The 23,133-nt window shown below is 39.5% G+C and overlaps 1 protein-coding gene across 2 annotated transcripts in view; it reads right to left on the reverse strand.

The window, feature by feature from the left end:
* Positions 1-23,133, reverse strand: part of LOC108243089 (Kv channel-interacting protein 1) — a 47,234-nt gene that overhangs the window by 9,408 nt on the left and 14,693 nt on the right. The window contains exon 1 of one of the 2 annotated variants that reach the window (XM_025008618.2): positions 3,000-3,102. The exons of the other annotated variant lie outside the window; for it this stretch is intronic. The gene's annotated coding sequence lies outside the window, so the exon portion shown is untranslated. Of the gene's footprint in view, positions 1-2,999; positions 3,103-23,133 lie in introns of those variants that run through there. 2 annotated transcript variants of the gene reach the window in all.

Raw genomic sequence — 23,133 nt, forward strand, 5'->3', positions numbered from 1 at the left:
AATGCATTTGTCAAGATTTTACTGCATCGGTTGCTGGATTTTGTTCCTTGCTTGCTTTTAATAAGAAACTAATTGCATTTGCAGTGATTTCCCAGTGAAGTCAAGTGTAGTTACAGACCTGTAGACAGCAGGGGGCGCTGCTGCACCACCTGAGTCGCAGGTCTGCTTTATTCTGAAATTACAGCAGCAAAGTCGAGCACAATTTAATTTAGCAACAGGAGCAGCTCTTCATCTGATTTCACGGGCATCTATAAGAAGCTCATTAGTGTAAACAGAACTTTATGAGGCTGATTAAGTTTATTATACATTGTGTTTATTCAAGTCATCTGCTTTGATTATTTTAGGCAGCACTTCTGTTTTTACATGATGCACTGACACAATAAATGAAAAAATTTCCTGCAACCGCCGAGGTGCAATAAAGGCACAGTTTAGAGAGCTGAGACCAAAACTTCACTTATAGCTAATTAACAGATTTAAAGTTTTCACTGTAGCCTGAAAGCATTCTTACCAGATGTCACAGTCATCGCTTAACACAGGAATTTTAATGAGAAAATAATTAAAATTTTAAAAAACAACTTGTTGTGGCTAGACTTTAACTGTGAAAATTAACTCAATGATGAAAGAAACAGATAGAAGAATAGACTGATGCACACCGATGCATTTTAACGTCCATAAACGCTCCACAAAACAAGATGAAGCTATTCTGTTTGTGAATGTTTCAAGGTGAAAGCTAAACAGAACATGAGCATGTCTACAAAAAACAGACAGCAATAAATCAAACAGCTAACCTTGGGGATCTTTTCAAACAGAAGAGTATCTTAAGCTGGCGTTTAATGCTCCATCTGCTGAATCTGCTTAATTTTATGAACACCGTTCATGTTTTTGAAGACAGAAGTCACGCTTTTTGCAGCCTTTCAAAGCTTTGAGAAATGTGAAATGTATTGATGGAGCTAAAACCTGTGCAGCAAACACCAGTAATGAAGATATCACCGGGTTGTTTGGCTGATTTCAGTAACGTACTTATCTTGAAGGGAGTCTAATATGACAACTTATTCATTTGGTGTGCTGGATTTGATGAAACAGATTCAACTGAAGTGTTGAAGTACGGCATGCTGGGTAAAATTTTCCTCATGCAGAGCATCACCATCTCAGAAGACACTAAAAGCTTAAACATGAAAGTTGGCTGCAGTCAGGAAAGATCAAGTGCTGCCGAGGACCAGCTCTTTGCTTTAATTGGCCCGAAGACCAGATTTATTAGGGAAAATATTCAGAGAATTCACAGACAGGAGCTTCGGTTCTACAAATGATCCACCCAGACACATCTGATGGAGTGTTGGGGGCACAGATTCTATCACAACCAGATTTGCTCATAATTTACTTAAAACAAAAACATCACATGTTCTTTTAACAAAAAAAAATATATATATACAAAAATGGTGGTAGTTTTACTTACCACTTGAGAACTTGCTAAAAAATTTGCTTGACTATTAAATTGATGCACTTCATTACATAAGTTTTCCTTTCGCTTAAAAGTCACAAGGCTTGAATTTTTAGTTTACGATTATTCACTTTTTTTTATTTTCAGAACCATGGACAGCTCACAGGAGTGGGTTTTAAATCTGTCTGTTAAAACTTTGTGTTTGTGAATAAAGTAAACTTAGTAAACATGATAAATAGCTTTACTATTTTCTTAAATGTAAGTAAAAGGCGGTTATTCATAAAAATAAAGCAATGTGAACACAAACCTGGCTCAGATTAAACCCCCTGTTTGAGCCTCTGGTGATCTCAGGGTCTAAATGTGGCCTCAGGGCAGGAGGTACTCTTGTTTTAAATGCAGAAAGTTTTGTCTCAGATACAAAAGCTACACAATGTTGGACAGAAGAAGAACAAAGAAAACAATCCAACATCGGCAAAGGTTTTGGTGCAGAAGTTTTGAGACTCTATTGCTCATTTGTTCAATATTGCCTCATTGTTTTATGTCTTTACAAAGCACATCTCAAATGTTAAAAAAGTGACAAATTGAGTTGGTCCAATAAAATATATATTCATGCAATTATTAAACAGGTCCTCAAACCACCATTCTCTAATATTCGAAATCAATAACTACAGCAAAGCACAATGGTGTGATTTATTAAAACACCCTTCAGCTGAAATTCAACAACAGCAAGAAAGATCTATGAGAAAAGAATTACATTCGAATTTAAAAATGATTTTGATTAAGTAACTATTCTCTTTGCGAGATGAATGCTTTGTTTATGCCTTTAGAATGAAGCATTTCGATTGAATTTTACAGCAGGTCCTCTCAAAACAAGGGAATGACCAAATTAAAACCATAAAAACAAACAGGACGAGTTCTGTTCAGAAGGCAGCAATAAAGAAGAGAAATCAGCTGCTGTGTTGCCAGTTTTGCTAATTATGATCCACTCGGGGCTTGCTGCTGCTGCTGTGTAATTAGAGCTTTATCTGAAAAAAAATTGACCTGTCTAAACAGACGTTCCCCTATATACTTACTGTCTCACTGGCAATCAGTGAGATGAATCAAAACAATAAAATAAACAGTGTCACAACATGCTTTTCTGAGATTTTAGAGTCAAAATGTGGATGAAATTCAGAAAAGATTAGATTAAAAGACATGATTCAGTCCGAAGTGGACACCTTTAAAGGCCTCCTGACAACAGGAAAGGGTTTTATGAACATTCAAATAAACACTCATGAGTATTTTTACGCTGCGGATTTGCCTCATTAAAGCATCTGGATATTCCTTAACAAGATTTGGCAACATAATGGTTGTTGAGGAGAAATGAAGGATCGTATTTATGCTGTAATGCAATAGGAGGCAGCAGGAAGTGAATTAACCTTTTCAAGAGAGTGAAAACATTAAGAGGCAACGCTAAGCCAGACTACACAAACACAGAAAACAGGAACAAACAGAAGAAATTGGCCCATATTTTGTCTCGAGCGTCATGCTGCTTTGTGCAGCCAGGCTGTTGCATAAATACCTGTGTACTCCTAATTTTGTGAAGATGCATTCATCTCATTTGCTTTGAACATAAGTGTCAAAACTGAAGCCTTATACCAGTGGTCTCCAATCCTGGTCCCCGAGGGCCACTATCCTGCATGTTTTACTTGTTTACCTGCTCCTACACACCTGATTCAGTGGTTAAAGGACCTCTTCATGTTCTGCAGAAGCCTGTTAATCACCCATTGATTCAAATCAGGTGTGTTGGAGCAGAGAAACAAGTAAAACATGCAGGATAGTGGCCCTAAAGGACCAGGATTGGAGACCCCTGCCTTATACCTTAAGCATTAAAATGGAAATCCTACACCCAGTTGTGTCCACTTGCGCTGATTTGCAGAAACCCTGCATGAGAGCACTCCAGTCAGTCCAGATCTCAGCATATAAGCAGCAGAGAGGGAATATAAATACAGCTAAAATCTCTGCAATGATGTTGTCATTGATTTACACCACTGGTGTCCAACCCTGGTCCTGGAGGACAACCATTCTGCATGCTTTAGGTGTTTCTCTGCTTCACACCTGATTTGAATGACTGAGTGATTAACAGGCTTCTGCAGAACTTGAAGACCTGCTGAAGAGCAGGGAAACGTCTAAAAACATGCAGGATATTGGCCCTCAAGAACCAGGATTGGACACAACTGATTTACACAGTTGAGGTTTTTGTCATATGATGTTAAAAAATCATCATATGGCATATGGGGGGAGCAAAGCATCAACCTTAAGATGCTTTTTGTGTGGAAGCAAACAGGAGTCATCTGAACTTGAGTTTTAAAAGACTTTGGATTTAAAACACCAAATATCTTATGCAGTGAAATCATGTATATAAATTTTTGTCCTCCTCACACATTTTTTTTATGTCAGTATTGAAAAATTCAACGTTAAAAATTCAACGTTAAAAATTTCAACATGTTTGTTTTATGGTGTTAAAAAAAATCAAAATAATTTTTTACAGAGTTTATCAAATCTTGCTCATTGGTCATGTGATTGTGCAGTTATGGACAACCAACTGGTCACAGGAACTTTGACTTTTTTGCCGTTTAAAACTGATACTAAGAATGTGAGGAGACTAATTCGGAGACAAATTATTCATAAAAGAATTCCCTGCATAAAATATTTGGTGTTTAAAATTCAAGATCTTTAAAAATTCAGCTGCAGATGACTCCCATTTGCTTCCTTAGAGCTGCTGTTCAGCAACAAGTTCAGGCTTTGTTTCACCTCTGGCAACAAAAACTGAAAGTATGCAGAAATGAGAGCAGCTTAGTTTGAACATTTTACTCAGTGGAAAACTTGAGGCAAAAAATGAGAAATGAGTAGTTTATTTTAGGAGTATTGGTTTAGATCCAAAGTTTCAAATGATGAACCAGAATCATGAATTATTCTGTTTTAATCTGTGTCTACTGAATTTTAAGCCCATTCTTGTAAAAAAAAAAACTTAATTAAAAAACAGTGATGATGAACAAGTGGGAGAGTTGTTATATTCAGCAAGACATTCATACTTGTTCAAATGTTTCTCCAGTTTGAGTTCATGTTGTCCTCAACATTATTCTCAATAGAAAAGTGGAAAAACATCTCAAAAATAAAACTAATTGGTTGCATTATCAAGACAAACAAACCAGAATTTAATATTTTCAGCTAATGTAAAATGTTAAGAATGGCCTTCAGTCTTCTTTAACACTTATTTAAAGTGATTCAGTAAACCTTTCATAATTTGATTCCGACAGTTAATTTGGAGCTACAGCTTTTAAGAGGCACCACCTGCTTCATAAAACCTCTTTTGAAGCACATAAAAGTGCCGTGTCTGCATATTTGGACTTCTTGTGGGTCATAAATTTACTGTTGCAAAGTTTTTTTACTGAACAGGTGAGATCTAAAAACTTGCCTGATTCATTCTCTGAAACACAATCTGCCAAGTTAGCAGGTGAAGAAAACTTAAATAAAGCCCAACCTAGAAAGTTGGGAGCTTCGCTTTCATCCATCACATGAGCTATTATAAGCTGCAGAGTCTGGCAGTGACCGAAAGCAGGAATCCTGAGCTTGTGAAGCCCGTTTGGAGAATTAAAGGGTGGCCGAAAACGTGCTGCCAACAGAGACTATCTGTCATTTTTTCTCTGCCTGCACACTGTTTTACACTCACCTAAAACAAAAGAAAATTCCTTTCATGCTGGAGTTTTAGGTTTGAATCCTGTTAAAAGAATGACTGACGTTGTAGCCACTTTGAAAATAACATCATGCACAATCTCGTGCAAAATTGCAAGCCGTCACACTTATTAAAGACACTCAGCTACTAACACGTCAAATCTTTTGCATATTATCTATAAACTTGACTAAATTGTAGCTATTTTTGTGCTTTCTAAAGTCAGTTGGCTGTGACAGCCATCTTGAATTGGATTGGCTCCAGTGGTAGATGCCAAAGTTTATTTTTATGAATGTTTCATCAAAATTTGCCCACTGGTTCATGAGATATTTTGCTAACAGACAAAGTTAAATTGAAATATTTAATAGCAAACCTTTAAACAAGATCTTGTGCAAACTGTCAGTCTCAGCTACTGCCAGGCCGAATTTCACCTCAATGGATGTAAAATTACCTGAGTTACAGCCATTTTGGTGGAGATTAGTTGGCTGTAGCAGCCATCTTGAATTGGGGGTTACTCCAAAAGTTGATCAGTTGTCCATGTATGTCCAATTATTACTTTGTTCAAGTCACAAGCACACACAGACAAAGAGTCACACATCTTTGCTTTTTGAAGACAGACAATGAACTTTTTTTTTTCGAATTGCTACATCCTTTAGAATCTAGTGTCAACTCTCCCTCTCTCACCATCTCTATTTCTTCCTCAATTCTTCTCCATTTCTAATCTGCCACCCTCTGCCAAACTCTCAGCTTGCCACACTCTCCTCCTCCCCCCCTCTTCCTCATGCTCATGCTGCGTCCTGTAATCCTCGCCAAAGAGAGCGTCATTTGCATAATCTGAATTAGCTTAATCTGCCATCCCGGCCCCAACGGAGCGGGGTTCGCTCTCACACTCCGAGAAAGTTGCTGCTCCACTGGCCATGAACTTCAGGAGAGAGGGTTTGCGGGGGAGGCAGGATTGTTAAAAAAAAAAATGAAATAAAAAAATATGTCATCTCTAACAGCCCCTTTTACTCTAAATCATTCATAATTAGATGCATTGTTTTCCCCTGCCACAAACCAAGTCGTCTGAATCCCTGACTGGCCTTCGGGTGGTTCACTAAAAGTCCAGTGACCCCCTCCCACACACACAGAAAGAGAGTCTAAAAACTTAAGAGAAAGGCTGATTCAGCCTGTACACTATTGTTTTCCTGTTTTTTCATCTTTCCATACGCTTTTTGCAATGTAACTATTTCTGCATACTCTGTGCTATTTTAGCCATTCATACATCAAACCATTCAGCTCATTCCGGTTTGTTACTTATAGCATTTGGTTAGCTTTTTGCTACATTTAGCTTTAACTACATTTCGCTTTCAGATAGCCTGTTTGCCAGTACTGTGTTTTTAGCTATAATAACTTGGTTTCAGCTACTTCAGCAACTTTCAGGAGAGCCATTCACGAGTCACTGCATTTTCACAGAAAAAGCACTTTCTGTAGTCATTGAGAAGCACAAATATAAAGCAGCTATGTCATAAAACAATGCACTCCCACACTTGCATGCACACACACACACACACACACTCACCACCAGCTTGTCAAGGAGAACCGAAGTGCTGGAGGGGAGCTGCAGCATTATGTGTTTATCTAAGGAAAACACACAGACACACATGGAGAACAACACAATGCCACTTCCTCACACACAAGTGTGCCACTGTTGATTATGTTTGGGAGGAGTGAGTCAAGAACAGCTCATTTAGACACACTGAGCAACCTGCCAATATTGATTTTTGAGTAAATACCCGTCTAGACCCAAAATCTGCAGGAATACATATGCCACTCTCAGAAACACGCACACGTTGCTGGATGCCAAGGGATGAAGATGGCTTAATAAGCACTCACACCAGTTAATGAGAGCGTGGGTGATGGAGACAACGAGTAGATGAGAAAAGAAACGAGGCATAAAGGAAAGAGAGGAGAGGTATTGTTATGAGGAGGGCTCCAGGAGCAGATCGTATTGGCAGCATGTGGAGGAAAAGTGACAAAAGGAAAGATAAACAAGCGGGAAAAAAATGGAAAGAAGCCACATGGAGAAGTGAAAGCAGCAGGGAAAACAGTGAAATCAACAATTCTTTAAAAAAACTGTAGGAGGCCGCAGAAAAAAAAAAAATGGAGGCAAAACAGAGGGGCTGATACAACATTGCTGCAGGGTGAACAAAGGTTAGGGGAGAGAGAGAGAGAACGGCAAAAGAAGAGAAAATTCACAAGGGAGTAAAGGAAAATGCCAAATGAAAAGTTCTCTGCCACAAGCAGGTGAAAGAAAGACAGCACTCAAAGTCAACATGCTGAAGAAAACTATAGGACAAAATAAGATGGGAGAACAAGTGAAGAATATTTTTCTTTCCAAGCACGACGATAAGTCCAAGCTCGGAGGAAACTAATCTTGAAATATTCCCACCGCACACTGTTTCCCTGTCAGGGTTACTGTCAGCGTGGTGAATCCTGGGTAAAGCTATTTGCAGCGCCGCAGAAACATTGTACACATTTACTGCTTCACTAATGCTGGGGTAACGACACCAGAATTACAAACAAGCCTCCAAAAGGCTCAAGCTCCAGACCCTATTATGTTGTCGCAGGGCCGTGTTGGGAAAAAAAAATAAAAAGAGCTTGTTTTCATTTGCAGAAAGTGTCGGCTTTTACACATTTGCAGGCTGTGATTGCCTCTATTTTTCAACATAGCTACACATTTACGCCTTGCCTGTTTAACACCCTTGGGGAAGGTGTTTGGACTTGTAGAGGAGAAGAAAAAAAAAAAGGCCTTATTCAAAAGATCAAACCAGCCATATGCGCTCACTTGGAAAACATCCTGTATGGTCTAATTTGGACTGAAAGCTGATAACAGCCTGCCTCAAGACATAAGCTTAAATGACTGCACACTGCTAATGGGAGAGGGGGAGATATTTTCATCCTGGCTCTGATCTCCTTCTTTATTGTGCCTGGTCTCCCTGATGCAGGCAGTTTAGGTTTGTTCACATGTTTTTATATAAATGAGGTTTATTCTAAAAACGAGCAACAAGGCGGCAAAACGTTTCTCACAAGCAACAGGTCCTCGTGGAGAAATCGGTCTGTGTGGCTCATCCCTGCACAATTTCATCTCCCCTTCTGTCTCTTTTCACGCAGCTTTGACTTACTTGGAAAACCCCAATCTCATCAACCCCCCTTCCCCTCCCCCCCACCACCCCTCCCACCCCAAAACCTACATCTTTTGTTGCCATGGCTACCATGCTTCCAAGGTAACAGCAAGACAGAAGAGCAGTGTGTGAGCAGAGTGACAAATACCTTCGACATGTATGTGTGTGTGTGTCTGTGTGTTTACCAGCGTTGGCGCTCAAAGCCAGACAGAGAAACGCACACTTTTCATCCCAAAAACAAAACACGCACACACACACACACACACACACACACACACACACACTGACTATTTTGACACTGTAAGCTTTAAATAGTTCACTTGAAGGAGTTTCATGCCACAGATTTGATCAAAAAGAGACATTCAGGTACACACACACAGTGTCAGAAATTAAAGTGTCATCTTGCCTTAGTTTGGTTCACTGTGTCAAATAAAAGTGTAGCATGTCCTTAGAGTCAGTAAAACTTTATTGCTGAATGAACAGATGCAGGGTTTTCCTGAGGACACCTGTTGGTTGCACCTTTTGATTCAACAGCATCTTCCCAGAAACACCAGCAGTTATTAATCTTTGCTCTGCAGCTACGTGCTCCGTATATTTGTTCAGGAGTGAGTGTTTCTGCCCCAGTTTATGAAAGAAACACACGATCAGAAGTTTCCCTGCTCACACTTGTGCATGTGTGTGGATTAAAAAGCAAGAAGAGCCACTGCCTGCGTGTGTTTAGGTGTGTGTGTGTGTTTCCTCACCCGTGGACGGCCTCCTCTGCTTGGTCTGCATGGTCAGCGTGCCAACCACAGCCCCCATGTTTGCCGCTGTCGTCGTGGAAACAAGTGCGTCTGGATGCTGAAGTCTGTGTCTCTCTGGCGTCACGTGTCAGGACAACTAGAACGCACGCTCACGCGCCCTCGTTCTTCCTCCTCTCATCCCTCTCAATGGCTGCTCTCGGCAGAAGCCCTCTCCCCGTCATCCCTCCGTTCATGCTTCCTCACTCCATCTCACTACACTCTTCCTCCCCGTCTCTCTCACCCCCTTTTTTTCCTCCAATCTCCCTCCCTCCCACCCTGTTCTTTGTTTTCCCTCTCTCTCTGTGTATATCTATCACCCTCCCACCTTCACTGGGAGCCCAAAGCCTGAGCAGAGCATCGGGAATTCAGTATAAAATCAGCAGGATGTTGATTCACTAAATTATAAATGAATATGAGTGTACCCTTGATATGATAATATCATGTGAATCACTCTGCATGGAAACAACAAACATTCCCTGGTCTGTTTGCTCACCTAAAAGGCACCTGTTCCCCCTCTGATGGAGAACAAATATATGCAGAAAGATTGAATATTGATCAGCTATAAATTATGGGGTGATGGGAAAAACATGTGAATGTGATGGAAATGAGAAAAAGCCCCCCAAGCGTTGGCTGCCTTCTTCATGCAAAGGCCACTTCAATCCATCAACACCTTCACCTCCTCCATTCGTCATCCCCTGTTCATTCATCCACGATGCACGAACATTTTCATGCACACCAGAGAGATGGATAAGGGGATGGAGATCTTATATGTGTGTGTATGTGTGTGGTGGGAGATTGACTCCTGAGGCGAGGAAAAAACATGAAAGACAAATGTGCAAGAAAAAGGAGAGAGAAAAATCTTTAAGTCAAGGATGTGAGAAGAGAGGGGGATTAAAAGCACCGGGAGAAACTGCTGAGACGTTTAATACCGCAGGAACAGAGAGATCAAGACAAGTGTCAAATATTACTGCAGGAGTGTGTGTTCCGTACGACCAGAAAGCTCACAGCGAGATGAAGAAACATTTTACTTCAAGAACAAATCACAAAAACTATGTATAACATTTGCATGATGAAGAGGGGAAAAAAAGTAACCAGACAGCAAGCATGCAAAACATTTACAACAGGAAACTAAAATCACCTCTGTTCTTTGCAAGTAAAATACCAACATGAGTTTCTATTTTTAATGAAACTCTCAAACTGGAATCATTGGATGCACATTTATAACTCAATAACATTTGTCAGTCAACTCGATTCAAGATGGCTGCCACAGTTAATCAAATGTACCAAATATAAAAATGGTTATAACTCAGTCAGTTTTACAGATGTTGAGATCAAATTTTGTGTGGTAGTAGCAAACAATCATCCTCAGCACATTCTGTGAGCGCATCATTTACAAGCTTTGGTCAAAATGGCTGCAACTCTCAACATAAGATGATCTATGATCTATGATGGTGATGATGATAATCTCATGATATTGTGCAAAACCTCTATTCTCTGTTCATGTGAAGAACAAAAATGCAGTACACTGAAATCTTAAACTTGAGTACTAAACATGACATTTACACACTTTAAACAACATTATCAAAAAGCTTCTGTTATAAACTTCATAAAAAGTCAAATTTAGAGGTGTTTTACAGTATAAAACCATTTAGAGGTGTTTTACATTTTGTTTCAGGATTAAACTCGTCTTCACCAACGAGGTTGTGATCCTGCAGCACCTACCTGCATGTTATTGCTTTTTTTCGGTACAACTTACTGTAACAATTACTGATATAAATTTTTGAGTTCTGTAGCAGCATCAACGGAGATGACTTCATGCATATAATCTTTAAAGTATGCCTATATGTGGTACAGTTGGAATCCTTAATTTAATCTGACAAAATTATTTCAACATCCACCTCCTTAAATCTTTTTTTTTTTTTAACGTGCCACATTTTTTCCATGTCATGACCAAAACTGGAACAGAAGATTTTCAGACAGAGTTCAAAATACAACCAACAGGCAGCTGTTTCAGTTTATCTTTGGCTGCTAGTGTAATTAGAATTCAGGTTTATAGACTGATTTTACAATAGTTACAGCACAACAATAAAATTACTTGCCAAACCCACCCACACAGACACACACCGAGGCGACTCTTGCCAGTTTGTAAGAACATGAGATTTCCGAGGCATTCTGTGGATTTTCGGCATGGAAACATTAGCAGATCTCTTAGATCTTGCCGGTTGCAGAGTGGGATCTCTGTGCATCTCGCTCTAGAGAACCCCACGATCGGATGGAGATCTGGGGATCCTGCAGTCTGGGTCAGCATCTTTACCTGTTTGTCATGTTTCTCATTCTGTTCTGGAGCAGTTTGTGCTGTGTGGCAGGATTTACTGTCCTGCTGAGGGAGGCATCTGCCATCAGGCAGTGCTGTTGCCATTAATGGTTGTGCATGATCTGGGTGGTACGAGCCAAAGAAATGTCCCCATGAATGGCCTAAAAGTTCCCAGCAAAATAATGAATGTAATTCACTTCAGCTTTAAATACCTTGGCTGATTGGAGACTGTTTGTGGGTACAGTCTGAATAAAACAATTTCTGTTGTGATAAGAAGAGTGCTGCATAAAAATAACAGTGAAGCTCAATGGGGCCTTTATTACTCTCTAATTCCAGCCTAATGGTCTGAACTTTAAAATGTAAAATCCCCAACAACCTGCCAAAATGTCATTTTTAACTGTAAGCAACACTTTAAGCAGAGATGCAAATACTCCCACAAATTAAGCATATTTCACAACTCAGTTTCAGCGGCTAATTTGCAGATCTGACACACTGTCTCTTCGTTTAAAACCATCTGTTTGTTAAAAAAAAATGCTTCTGCAAATGTGGCAATGATGTAAGAAACTGTGCACTTTTCATTAGCAAATGGTGAATAAGAAGGAAAGTGTAACTGTCAGAATGCCATAAGGGGAATTAGAAGAAAAGTTTGGTAAGTTACGAACCAGCAATCTGCTTCATGTGAAAATCCACTCATGAGTACTCTGAAGTGTTTCGTTTGTTTTTTTTTTTTCACTATAGTGAGAGAGACAGAACGGACCACAGTGGGGAGTAATCTTTCCACCCCTGCCCACACACACACATGCACACATTTCCATAGACACAGAGAAAAGCACACATATGGTCTCACACACATATTTTGCACATTCGCCGACCCTGGGCAGAAGGACCGATCATGTGTCGAAGTCTCTGTGGACTCCTAGTAGTGTCCCACTGACACACAGCACCAGAGAGCATGTCCTGCAACTAAAACACACACAAACACACTGCTTGTCCCTGAACCATCATTGGCTGCCTGTTCTTATACAACCCTAATATCAACAAATTTAGGACATTGTGTAAAATGCAATAATTTGCAAATCTCCTAAACGCATTATTCATTCACAATTTAACATTTAACAAGAAATTGGACAATTTTTTAGGAAAAATAAGGCAGTTTTGAATTTATTAGCAGCAACACGTCTCTAGAAAGTGGGGACAGGTCCATATTTACGCCTGTGAAGCATCACCTCTTCTTTTAACAACAGTAAACATCTAGTTGCTGAGGAGATCAGCTGCTGGAGTTTTTGGAGGGAAATGTTGTCCTATTATTGTCTAATATGGGACTCCAACTGTTGTTGTTTGTTTTGTTTTATGATGCACCTAATGTTTTCTATTGATAAGAAGTCTAGACTGCAGGCTGGTCAGTTCAGCACCTGGACTCTTCTACTACGAACCCATGTTGTTGTAATAAATGCAGTTTGAAACATGCAAGGCTTTCCCTGAAAAGATGCTGTTTGGATAAGAGGACATGATGTTCTAAAACCTACAGATACGTTTCTGCATTGATGCTGTCTTTCCAGATGTGTAAACTGCCCAATTTACCTCCATATCATCAGAGAGGCAGGTTTTTAATCTGTGCACTGATAATAGGCCTGATGATCTTTAGTACAGAGGACGTGACATGGTTTTCAAAAGGAATTTCAATATTTGATTCATCTGACCACAGCACAGTTTTCCACTTTGCCTTCAGTCCATTTTAACCCTCCTGAAGCCATTAAAAGGGAGAGAGATAAAGAGAGCTAGAGAAGTCCTTGTAACTTTGGGTCAATTTGACCCAAAGGTCACAGGAGAGTTAAATGAGCTTTGACCCAGAGAAGATGGTGCTGTTTCTGGATGGTATTCTCATATAGCTTTTTTTTCTTTGCATGATAGAGCTTTAACCAGCATTTGTGGATGGGACAACAAACTGTGTTCCTGAGTCCATGCAGGGATGTCCAGAACAGAATCAGATCTGGTTTTAATGCAATTCTGCCCGAGGGCCTAAAGATCACAGACATTCAGCCTTGTCCTTGGACAGATTCCTGAAATCTTTTGATGATAATATGAACCGTAGATGATGGGATATTCAAAGTCTAATTAGCTACATAATTCTCCTCTCCAACTGTTTTTTATTCATGTCACTTACTTTTACAGCCTTTAGTTCCCTCTGTCCCAACATATTTTTGGATGTGTTGCTGCCATAAAATTCAAAATAACCTATTATTTAATTTCTTAGTTTAAATATTTAAGATGTTTACTATGTTTCATTTACAATAAAACATGGCTTTATAGGATTGGCAAAATAATTGTATTTGATTTTAATTTACCCTTTACATAATACCCCAACTTTCTGGACTTGGAGCTGTACTATTTCCAGGCAGTATTTCTTCCCATCTTGCCTGCTATCATCTTTAGTTTGAAACAATAAACATGCATCTCTTTCCATCCTCCTACATTTGACTCCGTTCCGTCTTTATCTAACCATCTCTCCCTATAAATCTTTGCGCTTGTATGGGAGTAATGTTCCTGTCGTTTCAAACACAGTTCTCTGCTTGTTCCAATCTCGAACCTCCATCTCCCCGCCGTGTCTGACAGGCCCATTTCCACACTCTGACGGAAATGTTTCTCCATCTAGTAATCATTTCAACGTCCGTCTTTAGAGCACGGGAGAAAGAGCGGGCCTGTTTTTGTCCTTGTGAGTTGAATATTGCAGTTGGCTTGTCTGGTGTTTCCCCTGCAGGGATGCAGATTGTTTCACGAGATCATGCCACACTTTTAAGGATAAAGATTAGAGAAGGAGAGGATAAAAGAGCGGGAAGTGCTTCTTCTTATACATATAGGGGGGGGGGAACAAAAAAAAGCTGTAACAGTGGAAGATGAAAATGCATTTGGAAGAGGAGGGTGAAGAAGAAGCAGGATAAAACACAACAGAAAGGCTTCCAGCAGGAGATTAGGGGTGCAGAGGGAAAATAAAAGAGAAAGAAGTGGGTAGAGTGGGCGACTGGAAATGCCACATTTCCAGGGTGGAAGAACAAAGAGAATGAGCAAAAAAAAAAAATGGGGAAGCAGGCCTGTAGAGGAAATTAAACTCCAAGATCTTGATTAAGATTAAAATGCCAGCAAATCAGCTCAATAAAAGCTGCATATTAAGATGTACCTCGGTGCTAAACTGCAGCCGGCAGCATTAAAACTCGCTTTTTCCCCGTTAAAAGATTCATCACGGCAGTTATAGATCGTGAATCCATCAAATTGCTTCATGACGGGGTCTTTTCAGCGCAGGAGGCTTTTTACAATTATTCATCAGGGGGCAGCTGACAGGGAATGGGTTTATTAGCAAAATCAATACAAATTTTTATCGCTGCCCAAATTACTTCTCGCACATCTGCTTGTCTATCTTTATTTCGAGACATATGCAGAGCTTCTCACCTGATTCTACTAATGAAAATATTTAGAGAAGACACGTCTACGAATCCGTTATTATATATAGGCAGTTAGTTTTTTTAAAAAAAGGGTAAAGGAAAGTAGCATAAAGAAATAAAATTCATAAAAAGGATGGATGTGTGAAGACAGAAAATTGAAACATATGATTTTTTTTTATTACTCACCAAAAATGATGGGATAAATTTAATTGGGAGGCAGAGAGTGATCACTTGGGAACTGAAGATGAGTGATCAAACATCACAATCATTCCCCACATCAACAGGGTCTCTGATTCACTGTTGTTCATGTGGAACTGAACTGACATGTGATGGCTCAATGAAAAGACATAAAAGCGAGTAGCAACTGGTGCACGTCTTGATTTGTGTACATTTATCTACAGAAATAAACATGGACAAAGTAACTGTGGCTGACAGTCAGTCAGACAGGATGTAAAGCTGCTAAAAAGGGTTGAGTTTAGAAAAACAACTTCAACACTGATGCACTGTTATAAATGCTATAAATAAATGCTGACTGTTTTCGTTATTTAGAAAGATTAAAAACACACAAACACATATTGTAAAAACCATAGGCGCTAGTTTCTTTGTTGCTTTCCCGAGCTTGTAAGGAGATATTAATAATAAATCATTTTCTGTCTGTTGCTTCTTCGCCAATCTCAGCAACCATTGAATCCTTTTAATGATTGTTCCTCTTACCAATGAACTAAGCAGCTGTAGAGTTTTATATTTTCAGAAATACAGAATGACAACGTTTTGATTAGGATCGTATATCATGACATTTAATTTGAGGTGTGTTAGTGTTTGTAGGTAATGAAACAAGCTTTCCTTGAAGGAATGAATATCACCTTGCACACTGAGGTTTTGTAATATGTTGGAGCTTGAAGTGTGCATTGGAGATGCCTCTCAGCTACAAACACACCAAAGTTCAGCTCAGTGTCTGTAAAACTGACTGTGATTTCAGCCATTTTTGGGCTTGCCGAGGTCCACTGCTTTATTCATTTAGCTTGACTCTAAAAGTAAATCAGTTGCAGATGTGCTGTACATCCATTAAATGTGATGCAGCGGTTTTTCTGCAAGTATTTAACAAATGTTGGTGACAACACTCATTTCCTTTATAGATTTATTTTTGTGTTTATTAGCCCCACCAAAAGGGGAAAACTGCGTCTGCGGACACAAATCAATAGATTCTGTTTTTGTGCACAGTCTGCTGTGAGACGACGGTGGAACGTCAGTGACAGCAATGATAAATGGCCCCCATTTCTTAGATTTCCCTCACACATCCGTCAGCTTTTCTTCTGTTTGTTTGTTTTTCTGTTTTTGAGCAGATAATTGAAGCCGTTCGTTGTGTCCTTGTCCTTTCTTCACATTACATATAAACAAGAAATTTCTCTGAAAACAAGCATTCTCCTCTGTAAGCACTTTTAGGTAATTAAGAAAAAAAAATATTGAAGAGTGTGGGATATTTGAATGTGTTTTTTTTCTGTTGATGTAGTCTGCTGGCCCATTTAAATATCTGTAAAAAAAAATGGATGCTTTATTTTACATAAATGATGAAGTTTATATGTAAACAGAAATTGCTAATTTGAAGTAATTATAAACAAACATGTATTTTTGTATTTTCATTGGCTTGAAAATGAACTGAACTTGAATTTAACAACTACCTCTATTGATCACTTACAAAAAGATTAAATCTGCAGTCTTGTTTGCTTTAACCAAGCATTAAATTAACTAAACTCTGGTTATTGCTTAATTTGGCTTTCTGTTATTATAACTGCTAAAAAGGTGACTAATTTTATTCTTAACACAAATCCAGAAAACTATGTGTATTTCATAAAGCTGGAAGTCAAACAAGGTGTTTCACAGCAAATGAAAACAGAAAAACTATTAACCTACTCAGCACTCTTTTAAGGAATGCATATCGCCCACCACCTTTTTTTATAAACTAAGATCATCTCATTAAGCTCAATTAGACTCAGACTATCTGCTGTGAACAACTCTTATCTCAGTGTTTATAAAATTGAGCAAAATAAATTCACTGGGTTGTAAGATATTTTGCTAACAGACATAAACACAAGCACACATGCAGGCAAAAAGTATAAAATCTACAACAAAAAACAACGATTATTGTAAATCAATTATATTATGAAGAGAACAATGAGCTGAGAAAACGCAGCCATTTTGATGATAAAAAACCGGAAGTTTATAAGGTTTTAAAAAATAAACAATAAATTCAGACAGAGAAGCAAAAACCCTGACTGAACACTGATTGAAATTGTGTAATTATATCTGCAGCTCTGTCTTCATGAGAGCCATTTTGACTGACGTTAATTTTGTTTTTGTGGTGTGCTGTTGTCATGACGGCATTCAGGCTGAACTCAACATCATCCGCATTTGTCTCATCAGTGTTACAACATCTTCAGGGCTGAACCAGAGGAAAATGCATAAAACGGGTTGTTTATCCTAAAAAAAAAAAAAAACAGAGCAAAGAATATCGCCGCATGTGTTATGCAAATAAAGTATTTTTACAGATTCGGTTTGTTGATTCTTTTATTTGATAAAAAAAACAAGTCTGAATGTGAGTTTAATTTGCAACACGGAGAGATCAAATCCTGGCAGAAGATCTTAAATAAAAAACAGATTTTTATTTTTCATGAAAATGATGCCTGCTGTGAGCATCTCCATGTTGCAGAGCAGAGTGGGAAGAAACATGAAATTTTAAGGTTGTAGTTTCCAAATCTCATCAATAAAGGCTTGTCACATACAATGCTTCTGGCACTGGATTAACAAGGAGCCTGTTTCATCTCAGCGATTGCTTAATAAAGCTCGTTTGCAGTCCTAATTGGCCTTTTTGGTGCTCTTCTTTTGATGTGTTGGGATGAGATGGATGAGTGGAAACAGGGAAGCCTATTAAAGAAACAGCGGTTCTCTTGTCTCAGCTCTTCAGCCCTGCAGCAGATGAAAACACTGAGCCGGACGCACTCCAGGAGGCCCGCATGTACTCACACAAAAAGAAATATTTATCATATTTGCATAATTTCCGCTGACCCCCAAACTGAAACTTTGCAGTGAAACTTCAAACAATGAGGCCAAAAACTGAGCCAAGGCTCAGAACAAAGAGCGATGTGAGGATTCGAAGGAGCAGAAGAAACACAAACATCAAGATAAACAGCAAAAGGGAGACAAAAAAGTACTTAGAAAAACTGTAGTTTCTGCAAAAGCACAGTGTGAACGCTGAGAGCCGAATGACTTGGCTGAAATGTACTGAAGGAGCTGAAAATAGAATAAGCAGAAAACTACCCAAAGGCTAAAAGGAGCAAACATTAGCGAAAAGCCAAAAGTAGCAAAGCACTGACTAAAAGTAGCAAAACACAAAATTTCAAAAGCCTAACTCGAAGCTAAAAGTAGTAAAAGGCTACCTAAAAGCTAAATGTAGCAAAACAGTAGCTAAAAGCAGCAAAAAGTCTGTAAATCCTAGCTAAAAGTAGCAAAATCCTAGCTAAAAGCTAAATGTATCAAAAGGCTAGCAAACTAGTCTAGGAAGACTAAAACAGAGAAAGTCCGCTGAAGCAAATTTAAAAGAGAACAATGTTTTTTAAAGAAATTGAAGCGATCTCTGTCTATTTCTATGAGAAAATGCTTGTAAACAAAGTTTCATATTTTGAAAAGTATAAAAATTACAAAAACCAAAAGTCAAAGCACTCATCTCCTGAACGAGCTGAACGAAAAGATGTACGAAAAGCTAAAATAGCACGATGCATGCAGACGTAGTTAGAAAAAAACTTTTTAGAACATGGTATTGGAAACTAAGAAAACATGTGAATGCTGCATTCACACAGTAAATCACAAGAGGCTCATCAAACGGAAGGGAAAAACTGCGAGGAAGCTACACATAAAAGACACAGGAAAGGAGGTGAAATGAGGTGAAATCCAGCAAGACAAAGAAAAAAAAAACAAAAGGAAGAATTACTTGACAAAGGAAGAGAAATGCAACAAATGGAGCCAACAAACAGGAGATAAATGCATCTGCAAGTGTAGGTTTTGTAGTTTATAACCGCTGGGAAATACTTTACAGAACCAGAGTAGTTTGTATGGAGACAGAATAAATTCTCTCTTTTCTTGCCCCAGGTGAAGAGGGACACATACAGATAAATGCCTTCCTGTCAGCCTGAGTTGGTACGAGCTGGTGGGCCGCCGTAACTCTGCCGAGGAGCTCTGACGAGAACTTTATGTAGGCCACACTTCAGTAACACACAGCACAAACAAAAATACTTTGGTTGTAGTTTAGCAGCTCTCTCCCCTTCAGCTCAGTGAATTCGTCACTATAAACCGCTCTGAGTAGGGCTGGAACCGGACTGCATTTATTTGGCAAACCTGAGTGCTCTAACGGGGCTTCATGTCTGCTTCAAAAACCAGGGATGATAAAAAATGGAGGAGGATAAAAGGCTGGAAGACCACATGCTGGACTTCTTGCTGCTGTCTGCAATATCAGCTTGCTTGTTTCGTCTTTATATCACCCGCTGCCATAAACGGTGGGCAATCATGTATTTGCCTCTGTGTGTGTTTGTCTGTCTGTCTCTTAGCAAAATATCTCAGGAACCACTGAACAGATATCAATGAAATTCTCAAAAAGTAATGATTTGACAGCAAATCATTACAGCCGATTAACTCTTAGAGTCATCCTGATTCAAGATGGCTGCCATGGCTAATCCTCAGCAAACACAAGAAATGCTCAAACTCAGTCAGTTTTACAGATATTGAGCTAAACTGTAGCGTGGTAGTAGCTGAGAGTCATCCCAAGCACATACTCTGAGCGCTAACAGATCTTTGTTTGAAACTTTAGCAGGCAAGGCGGCGGGCAATATGCATTATTTCAAAACAGGCTTGGTGTTTCACTTGCTGGGTGTTTTTGACTGCGTTGGCAAAGCTGTTGAGTAGATCGTTTTGATAATGAGCCCAGCTGTCCAACTTTATTAGAAATTTAGCTGCTCGCTAAACATCAGAAAAGCTTCTTTCGTCAATCTAAAACAATACTTGTTTCAAACTTGGTGAGGTCTTTTGTAAAAGCTGTTTGTTCATCTCAAATAAGCTTGATTTTTTTTCCCACCAGCATATTTCAAAATGCTTTAACTACATTCGTTGAATAAATTCCATGTCGATGTCTGTCTTTGTGGAAACTAACCTTACTGACCTACAAAGCTCATAAATGCACACACTGCTGTGGACCGTTTAGTTTTAGATCATGAATTTGTGTTTGGTGCGCAGTTATTTTTAGTCTTTGTTTCAGAAAACGTCCTTCACTGCATAATTGGTGGAAAGTGATGGTTTAGATCTTTTGAAATGCAGTTCTGTAAAAAGGCTCCAAACAGTAGCGTTTGGGAAAACAGAGTTTATATCTGACCAAATTTACGAGCTAATGGCTAGTTCGAGGGAGGCCAATACTAAGGTGGATTCCCATTCATCCATTCATATATCCACCAACCCATGTACATAGTCATGACTAAAGGTCCAGAATTTATTTTACTGCGGACACCAAATAATAAATACATAAACAAAATGAATTTAAAAAAGCACAAAAATACAAACATGTATCAGGTGGTCTTTACCAAAAGTCAAAAACTGAATAAAATTAACTCAAATGCACTGACATTTCAGTGAAATGTGTAATCTTCCTTCATCTAAATTAAACTCTTTAACCCTCCTGTGGCCTTCGGGTCAAATGGAACCAAAATTAGAAGAGCTTCTGTTCTCCTCTTCAGTTACAAGGGCTTCAGGAGGGTTAACCACATTAACAGTAAACTTAGTGTTCATAAATACTGAATGCCGTTATATTTGTGCTTATTATAAATATTCATTTTTTTGACCTTAATCACTGTTTTGACGACAATAACACTTTGTTGACAAAGCCACTTTGTGATGATCGGCAGCAGCATCTGAGATCTGTGTGCTGGTCTGTTTATTAGTTTAAAAGGGTAATTTGCTGTATTTGTAATATATTTTCCAGTATCTGTGAGTCAATGAGCAATGACAAAGACAAGCATCAATCCGAATCACAGGTTTCTCACTTTGACGAGTCATATCTGACGTCACCAGATCAACCAGCAGGAGAAATTCTATAAAGATCATTTTTTTCTGACTCATCAGTGATTTAACTTCGGGTTTTTTCCAAGCTGGCCGTTACCTCCTGTTGGGCCGTGATCAAGGGTGGGCCAACCTTCCATGCAACATGAATCCTGCCCTGCTTTCATTAGGCAACTTTTTATGACACTGCAGCAGATGGTGAACACACTTACATCCAGCCCCCACGAGAAGCAATCTCACCTCCTCTCACAACTTTTTTCACATTTTCACCCCCATTTTCCTTCCTTCCTTCCTCCTCCTCCTCCTCCTCACACCATGCAAATGAAACAAGCTGCGGCTATTTAGAGGTAATACTAAATAAAGTGGTGGGGATTTTTACCTTAAATTGGCTAAATTCCCATCAGGATTTATGTGGGAGCATTTTGCCTCGTAATTATGTTGCCTATAGCAGAGTTTCTGAAGTGTGGGTTGCTTCGGGAGAAATTATCCACATTTAAAATACGCCTTAAGTATCTGCTCAGCTCACATCTGAAGTATCTGCTGAGAGCTGCTGCCACGCAGGTCAGGAAAAAAACACAGCCCACGCAGGATGCTATATGTGTTTGTATAGCCGGAAGCCATTTACATGTACATGATCTCTGAAACACTTTTACAGCTATTTGGACTGATGACTGCATGAAACAGAAAATACAACCTAAAGGCATTTTTCTGCACAAAATTTGCAGCATTTAATCAACATCAACAGTTTTTGTTTTTTGTCACCGCATATGCATCCAATTTACACAGCCTTGCTGTGGTTAATGGTTCAATTATACATTTCTGGATTGCATCTTCTCTTTTCCAAACAGAGATGAAAAATGATCTCGCTCCAGTTTTCTGGCTCTGGACTGTGCGGGTGCTATGCATCTCTGTGTCTGTCGGTGATAAACATCGAGGTTTAAGGTCAACAGATGCAGGACGCGCCGTGTCCAAAGGCAGAGGGATTACGCCCACCCTGATTTACGGCGAAAACATACACACAACCACAGCCACCACACACACACAAACAATGTAGGGACCTTAGACAATAACACGTGTCTGCAGTAATTTATGTAGCTGCTAACACTTAAAGTAAATGTGTACGAAAACACACCCGAAACACATGTGTCATGTGTCAGCAGCAGCAAAAACAGAAAGCAGGCTGGTATCTGGTATGGAGAGCAGACAGGGGTAAATACCATCACCTTTTATAGACATGCCCAATGGCACACACACACACACACCCATTTACAGTTCAAATAGCGGACAGGTGGCCTGGTGAGTGCACAATAAACAATCAATGAACTTCAGTTTTTTTTTTAACTTCTTTAATGCAAAATATTCCTGACACTAACAGCAAACATGCAGCCTGCCCCCATAATTAAAGCCCAAATACACACACACACACATTATGACAGCTGCAGCTCATCGTCTTCCCCAGCGGAGTCATTTTTTACCAGTTTCAAACATCCATTCTTACCTTTGTGGAAGCTCACTTGCTTGGACTGCATGGAAAAGGTTCCCATCACGAGACCCATGTTGACTTCTGTTCCTCCTGGGAAGGTTGTGAGTGTGTCTGCGAGCCTATAATTAAGTTGTGCCACTGAGTGCGCACACAGTAGGTGTGTGTCACTTGTGATTAAGTTAGTCCATCAGCTGGCTGTATGTGCGGAAGTACAGATATCACTTCTCATGCCGCCTCACACCCACACGGCTCGGCTGATTCTGCTCGAGGGTATGTGTGTGTGTGTGAATGAAAAAGAGAAAGTGTGTGTGTGTGTGTGTGTGTGTGAATGAAACGAACAGCAGACATGTACTCTGATGCTGCCTTTGTCTACGCTGTCACTGACGCTGCCTGTTTCACATGCCTTTACACACTCCCTCTCAGTGTTATTTCATCAATTCCTCTGCGCCTCTTTATGCTTTTGCTCCCTCTTCCTCTCTCCTGCTCATCTCAGTCGTTTTCCCGCTCCCTCTCTCTCTTTCTCTCTCACTCTCTGTCTGGTGGGGAACGAGGGGTTGCACACTGTTGCACAGGGAATAACGGAGACAGAGAGAGAGGGGAGGGGGATAGAGGAGGGGGAAAAAATGATTGGAGAAAAGGCTAGAGGAGAAATGGGAAAATGATGATAGGGTGAGGGGAACGGAAAAAGGAGAGTCAAAAAAAAAAAA

Source organism: Kryptolebias marmoratus, linkage group LG9, assembly GCF_001649575.2.
Source record: "Kryptolebias marmoratus isolate JLee-2015 linkage group LG9, ASM164957v2, whole genome shotgun sequence".
Taxonomy (NCBI): domain Eukaryota; kingdom Metazoa; phylum Chordata; class Actinopteri; order Cyprinodontiformes; family Rivulidae; genus Kryptolebias; species Kryptolebias marmoratus.